An 8,109-nucleotide genomic window follows, 5' to 3' on the forward strand; every position below is an offset into this window, starting at 1 on the left:
AAAAAAAAAAAAAAAAAGCATTTGTCTCTGAAGTTCACTGTACATGCCAGTGCCCTGACCAAGCAAAACCTGCTTGGCTTCTTGTCTGACAAAGCAGGCTGGTGTCACTGGGTTTCACTCTCCGCCTGTGTAGGTATATGTTCCTGTTCCTCTCTAGTTTTCTATGCGTCCGACTCTGGGTCTTTCTGTGTTACCTGTTCTCCATTTTATCCTTCTCTTTCTTTCTCTCTCTCTGGGTGTTCCTCACTTTTTCCGTACATGTATCTCTGTCTCAGATCAATTCTTAGACTTTCACTCTGTTCACATTCTTTCTTTCTGGAGCCCCCTAAACAGATCCCCTTCCTCTCTGCTTTCAAGAGAAGATTTAAAAAATTCCTGTCTGATTAGCATGTAGAGAATTCAGAAAACTTCTATTTCAACACATCCAGACTAGCCAGGTAGAGCAAGGGAGGGCAGCTAAAAAGCCCATTAAGGTGTCTTCCCAAACAAATGCCTTCCTTGTCCTTCTGCCCAAACACAGAACAGCTGCAGCTTTAAAAATAGCTTGCTTTCATCTTTTGAAGGAAATATGCCAAAATTTTAGCACTGGCTGTCTTTGGGTGGCAAGAAGTGCTTTAGCATTATTTATTTCTACCTATTTCTCTGAGTTTTCCAACTTGCCCAAGGCAAGCCTGAACTACTTTATCATAATAAAATCTCCCATGTATTATGCACCTGCCAGACACCCGATTTAATCTTCACAACAGCCTTAATGGGTAGATGTTATTATGCACATTTAGAGGTTCAGAGAGGTCACACAATTTGCTGAACGTCACACAAACATAGGTGGAGATCCAACCAGACATTAGGCTCCCAGTCACTAAATCCTGTGCTTCACCTGCAGGTGTAAAGGCTTTCCACACCTGAAAGCTCACAAGACCATTCAAGCCACCTTGCTCTACTCCTCACTGTAAATGCAAGTGGTTCTGCAGGTTATGACTCACAATACTAGCCTTCCCTGGGAGGATTCTACTTTCCTGCATCAGACCTGTGGCCTGTGGGATGACTACACATCCTAAGACTGTTGAACTTGAAAGTGGCATATGATCTACTCGGGTTAATAAAACATGAATAGAAAGGCCACATCACTTTTGCGCCAAAGCAGTAAGATCCAGCTTATGTTTCTCCGTCTTTCTCCCTTCTGCCACAAGGCAACATCCCCAAAAAGGTCCAAGTGTAAACATGGAGTAGAGCTGTAGTTAACCCAAGACGTACACATAGCCTGAGCAAGAAATAGATCATTGTTTTTATAACCCATTGAGATGCTGGGATTGTTTGTTGCCACATCATAGCATAGCCTAAGCTGACTAACTCAGTATATGCAAAAGTTTAAAAGCATAGGGGCTCACTGACATTTTCATACTTCCACCTCTTGGAAGGGAAAAATAGGGGGAGTCTTGCCCAAAGCATTAGTGTGAAGTTCAACTTGTCCTTTTCAAAAATGATCTTGGGAAAATTATCCCCTCCCGTAGAGTTTATTTCTGCAGCACATTCTCCTGATGAGGCCAGACTGTCAGAATAAGTCCCAATTACATGTCCTGGAACTGCCCAAAGAGACACAGGCCAATTAGTGCACAGCTCTGAGAGGAACCCATGGAAGGGAGCACTCTGCCACTGACTGTGGCCACAACTGGAGGCTCAGGTGCCATCTGGGCAGATGGAGAGCAATAAAGACGGACGACTCAGGGTAGTGCAATCAATTACCACATCTGGTCTGAGATACGAAGAGCAACACAGCCTTCACAGGCAATCTGTTCTCCATGCCTTTAGCAAAGCTGCCTTCGAGGGAAGAATGGAGACTTAATCCAAAAGCTGAAGGCTCAGAAGAAAAAGAATTGCTGTCATCACTGAGGAATGGGCAGGAGAGAAGACACCTCTGCCCCAGAAGGAAGCAGTCAAGTGATTTTTCAAAGAACCCCTGGGGGGATGGACACAATCATCTCACCCCTAAGTGACCCAGCTGGTAGTTCTGTTGCTGAAGTATCTTTATTCAATTTGTTCTTTTCTCTGGCTGTCTCATCATTCCTGCATTCTTTTATCCAGACCGTCCTTCTTTCCTTCACTCACGCCATAGTTCATTCATTCTTTCATTCATTCAGCCAGTGGGACCTCTGAGCACAGCACTGCTCCAGACGTCAACAGCGTGACCAGCATAGACAAAGACCTGTTGGTAGAAGGTGTGGCAGACACAGATCCACTGCTCAGATCCACCTTCAGAAAGAGTGGCTCCCATATGGGAGGGGCATGGCTTCCTGACCACCTCCAGCTGGTAGGCCTAGTTTTCAAGCCAAGGTCCAGCTACTTTCACAGCAAACTCTGGCCAATGACTTAGCAGAGTGGGCCTACAGGGCCTGGTCATTTCTATCTAACACAGGATGCCTCTAGAGGGCATTCTGAACCCCAGAGCTCCACCAGCTGTCAAAGACCATGGGGTCTCCATCAAGGTCTGCTGGCTCCCCCCTGCCCATCCTACTTCTACCCCTTCTCTTTCACAGGCGTCACTCCCCTGTAAACTTTTTACACCTTTAACTCTATCTCAGTGACTGCTTCATGGAAAACCACACAGGCACAGAAGAGGAAACGTGGGAGAGAGAAGAGAAAGCACCGGTTCCTCTGACATCAGGAACTCTGTGATCTGAGACCAAGTAGTGTTTCTCTCCAGCTCCTTCTCAGAAGACAGATCAAAGCTGATTCTGACTACACCATAAGGCTTTAAATTCAACATTCAAAAAACTAAGATCATGGCATCTGGTCCCATCACTTCATGGCAGATAGAAGGGGAAAAAGAAGAAACAGTGGCAGATTTTATTCTCTTGGGCTCCAAAATTACTGCAGACAGTGAATGTAGCCATGAAATTAAAAGTCACCTGCTCCTCAAAAGACAAGCTATGATTAACCTAGATGGTATATTAAAAAGCTGAGACATCACTTTGCCAACAAAGGTTCATACAGTCAAAGCTATGGTTTTCCCAGTAGTCATATACAGATGTGAGAGATGGACCATAAAGAAGGCTGAGTGCAGAAGAACTAATGCTTTCAAATTGTGGTGTTGGAGAAGACTCTTGAGAGTTCCTTGGACAGCAAGGAAATCAAACCAGTCAATCCTAAAGGAAACCAACCCTGAGTATTCATTGGAAGGACGGATGCTGAAGCTGAAGCTCCAGTACTTCACCACCTGATGCAAAGAGCCAACTCATTGGAAAAGACCTTGATGCTGGGAAAGATTGAGAGCAGGAGGAGAAGCGGGCGATGAGGGATGGGATGGTTGGATGGCATCATCGACTCAATGGATTTGAGTTTGAGCAAACTCAGGAAGATAGTGATGGACAGGGAAGCCTGGCATGCTGCAGTCCATGGAGTTGCAAAAAGTCAGACATGACTTAGTGACTGAGCAACAACAGCACCATAAGGAGCTCTGTCATCTCTTGCTAAAGCTGTCACCATTTAGGAGACAGGAGGTTAGTGTGGAAGGCCAGAACTTAGCCCTGTGGCCCTACAGACTAGCTGGCCACACTGGTCCTGGACAGACGACTCTGAATGTAAGCATTAGTGTTGACTCCGAAAAGCTTTTGGAGTGCTCCAGACTCTAAGGGACCAATGGAGGTCAGGGCTTGGCTGAGAAAGAAAAGTGGAAAGGGCAATATGTTTTGACTGCAAGGATATGAATCATGGAGGGCAGCATGGAGGAGGAGGGATATTTTATCTGAGTCTTAAAGAGTGAGCTCCCTAAGGACACAGGTACAAACCAGGACTCATGGCCTGTTCTGCACTCGTGTATTTATAAATTAGAATAAGAACAAGGCATCAGCAACAGAAACTGACTCTGGATGATGTAAAGGATTTGCTTGGAGGCCATGGGAGAACAAAGAAGCAGGCAGGAGGCAGATAGAAACCTGGCAGCTCTGGGGCCTTATGTGGCAGGAGCTCTTCAACAGTACCTCCAGGGCACTGCTGTGAAAATAGAAGAATGCCATTTTAGTGTCTTGGTTTGTCCACTCACTATTCAGTTTCCAGGGAGGGGCAGAGTGTCCTCACTTTAGCTAGGATGTGATCTGATGCCTTGAGTAGTAGGCCTGCCAAGGCAGGATGCACACTCCAAGATGTAAGAAGAGATCCAGGAAAACGTGAGCTCTCAGGGCCAAGAGAGAAGTTTCTACAAATGCAGTGGCGAGCATTATCAACAGCAGCACACAGGGACAGTCAAACGGGGACGAAGATTTACCCATGGGAATCAGTAATCAGCTGATTGCTCACTTTAGTGTGGAGGCAGGGATGAAGCTAGATGCTCTGGGTAGAGGATTCAATGGGAAGAGAGAAGATGCAGACAGACCACGCCATTGAGAAGTTTGGAGAAGAAGAAAAGGCAAGGGATTGGTTGTTTGAGAGGACCCTTGGGTAAGGGTGGATTCTTTTTAGAACAGGAGAGATTTGAGGTTCTTAGATGCTAAGACAAAGGAGCAGAGGAGAGGCAAAGGTGAAAAGATATAAGAGTAGGTTGTACAGTTAGAGCTCAGGGGCAAGAGGATGCTCAAGAGCCTGGGCAGAATGACTGGCCTTTGAACTCTCTTTACCATTGTTCCTCACTGCTCAGAATGTATTATTATAATTATTTTTAATATTTATTTGGCTGAATTGGGTCTTAGGTGCACCATGCAGGATCTTCGTTTCGGAGCATGGGCTCAGTAGTTGTGGTGTGTGGTCTTAGTTGACCCCAGGCATGTGGGATCTTAGTTCCCCAGCCAGGGACTGAACCTACATCCCCTGCATTGCAAGACCAATGCTTAACCCCTGGCCCACCAGGGAAGTCCCTCAGAATGTACTATACATCACAGGCTTTTGCTCTCTACTTTCTTAAGAAGATTATTTTAACTTCAAATCTGCCATCAGCTTCTTGAAGGCAGGAATCATGTCTCTGTAAGTAGAACAGGAAAACGAAAAGTGAAAATGAGCATGTTGGTTGCTCAGTCATGTCTGACTTTTTGTGACTCCATAGACTGTAGGCCATCAGGCTCCACTGTCCATGGAATTCTCCAGGCAAGAATACTGGAGTGGGTTGCCATGTCCTTCTTTACAGGGATCTTCCTGACCCAGGGATTGAACCCAGATCTCCTGCATTGCAGGCAGATTCTTTACCACTGAGCCACCAGGGAAAGGTGCTGTATAAAAGGGATGGAGAGACCAGAGTTCTAGGACCAATCTGTATTATCAGATTGTGAAAGCTGTGTGTTTCTGACACCCGACTCTAGGGGCCTGGCCAAATAGGTTTTTAATTTTCTTACAAAATAAGAAGTCTGTAGGCAGGCAGTTCAGAGTTGGTACAGCAGCCCCATGGTATATTTGGTATATCAGACTCCTTCTATTCATCTGCTCAGGCAGGGGATAAATAGCCTTAGCAAGTACTTTAGAGCAGGGGTCCCCAACCCCGGAGCAGAAAACCAGTACCAGTCCATGGCCTGTTAGGAACTGGGCTGCACAGCAGGAGGTGAGAGGCAGGTGATCGAGTGAAGCTTCATCTGCCGTTCCCCATCACTACCCATCACTCCCATTACTGCCTGCACCATCCCCCTCATTGCTCTCGTGACTACCTGAACCATTCCCTCTTCCGTCCATGGAAAAGTTGTCTTCCACAAAACCAGTCCCTGGTGCCAAAAAGGCAGCCAACCGCTGCTTTAGAGGTCGTGCTTGTCACTTCAGACTCAAGATGGCTGCTTGGCCTCCAGGCCCACATTCTAAGACAGAAGGAAGGAGGAGGTGAGGACTCCTGTGTTTGAAAAGAAAAACCTTCCTAATAATCCCACATGAACTCTTGCTTGCTCCTCATGGCCTTCTCTAGCTGCGCAGCAGTCTCATGCTTTAAACTAAACAGGTGTTTCATTGTATCCTGATTGCCCTGCATCCCTGGCTTCCTTCCAGCAGCAACTTTGGGGGTCCTTTGGGGATTTGCCTCTCTCCACCACGAGGCTTAGCAGAAGAGTAAATTCAGGCAGCTTCCTTTCAATAACCAAAATTGAAGGGCTTTGCCAACACCTACCCCAGGACAGCCAGGGGATCATGTCCTAATCTTGTCAAATGTAAGGGGCCCTCCTGGGACCTGGGCTCTTGCATGAGTGAAATAAAGACAGAAGTGGCTAAAGCTTAATCATCTATCCCGGCAGTGACATCCTCCCCAGACCATGTTTGCTAAGAGATTATTCCTAGGGTTTTCACTTTCTAGGTTTTCAGAACTTCTTTCTTTCTGCCTGCCCCTTTCTAAGTCTGGATTTTCAACCTTCCCATAAATTATGAAGGTCCAATCCTACCAATAAATTCCCAGTCTGAGCAGAGACTTTTCCATTGCTTATAACAACAATAACAAAAAAAATTCTGACAATACTCCAACCCCATCTCTGACAAGCTATGCATAAACCTGCAAAAAACATCTAACTTCTTCAGGTCCTCTCTCCTTATCGAAAAACAATGGTTTATTACTAGCGTACTTTCCAATGTGAATGATGCATTACGACTTTGACCTCTTTCAGAAGGCCTGCCATGTACAAAGTGAGCCTGGATCAACAGTACTGTCTGGATTACAGTTTTAACAACAGGGTTAGAATATAAAAGCTCCATCAGTAAGATGCTGCTACTGGAACATTTCTTGGACAATTAAGCCCAGGTAGAGGCTCACCAAAACCACTCGACTGCTGGTAACACCAGTGTATAATATTTTCATTAGCAAACAGTCACTGTTCAGTGTTATCTTGCCATGATGTCAAGGCCTCACCTACCAATTCTATATTTTCAACTGTTCTCTATTCCAAATCCACTTCTCGCACCACTATAAAACCTATTTTTTAGGGAATCTTTGTCTTCACCTTAAAGTCCTTTCTGCAGCAGACACGCATCTGCCTTACAAAATACAGAATCTGCCTTACCTTTAGAATACAGAGCAGAGTAGTCCATACCTTCAAATAAAAAGTACTTTGTAGGAACAGCAAAGTAGCCCCAGTTTGGCCTTATGTTCTAGAAAAAACTCATTACTTAGCTGCATTTAATAATCCATGAAACATTTCTATTAACTTTTGTGTGTGAATCATGTGCCGCAAAATGGGTTAAAAAAAAAAGTGGGAAGCAGAAATAAAAGATATGCAGAAAATAAAAATAAGTGAGATCGTAAATATTTGATTAACGCCTCAGTTTTCAGATAAGCAGTTACCGTTTGGGGCCCTCATATGCCAACAGAAGCCACAAAACGCCATTCTGAATTATTAAAATGACCAGGGGAAAGTTTTCTTACTATGTTTGAATGAGTACATATCCCTTCAAACTAACCTCTGCTTAAATACTAACACAGATATTGATCAAATGTAAAAGAGTCAAAGTTCTAAGCTGAACATTCACCTGTAATTATGAAGTAGATTATATAATGCATCTCACCACTTCATTTTATTTCACTTTTTCTCTCTCTCTGCTCTCACGATCCTTCCCAACTTAAGAGGAATCCAATCTGGGTGAGTTGAAAGTCTGCACTCTAGGATATTTTTTAATTGTATGCTTACTGATTTTGTTTCTATTTTTCATAAGTTCAATGCATTCATTCATTCAACAAATATTTCTTGATTACCTACTAGGGGCCAGGCACTGCTCTAAGTGTGGGGATAGGGAGCTCCCTGGAGGTCTTTTCTCCTTTGCTTTTCACTTCTCTTCTTTTCACAGCTATTTGTAAGGCCTCCCCAGACAGCCATTTTGCTTTTTTGCATTTCTTTTCCATGAGGATGGTCTTGATCCCTGTCTCCTATACAATATCATGAACCTCCATCCTTAGCTCATCAGGCACTCTATCTATGAGATCTAGTCCCTTAAATCTATTTCTCACTTCCACTGTATAATCATAAGGGATTTGATTTAGGTCATACCTGAATGGTCTAGTGGTTTTCCCCACTTTCTTCAATTTAAGTCTGAATTTGGCAATAAGGAGTTCATGATCTCAGCCACAGTCAGCTCCTGGTCTTGTTTTTGCTGGCTGTATAGAGCTTCTCCATCTTTGCAAAGAATATAATCAATCTGATTTCGGTGTTGACCATCTGGTGATGT

Source organism: Bison bison, unplaced genomic scaffold (genome assembly GCF_000754665.1).
Source record: "Bison bison bison isolate TAMUID 2011002044 unplaced genomic scaffold, Bison_UMD1.0 scf7180017864384, whole genome shotgun sequence".
In the NCBI taxonomy this organism is placed as follows: Eukaryota; Metazoa; Chordata; class Mammalia; order Artiodactyla; family Bovidae; genus Bison; species Bison bison.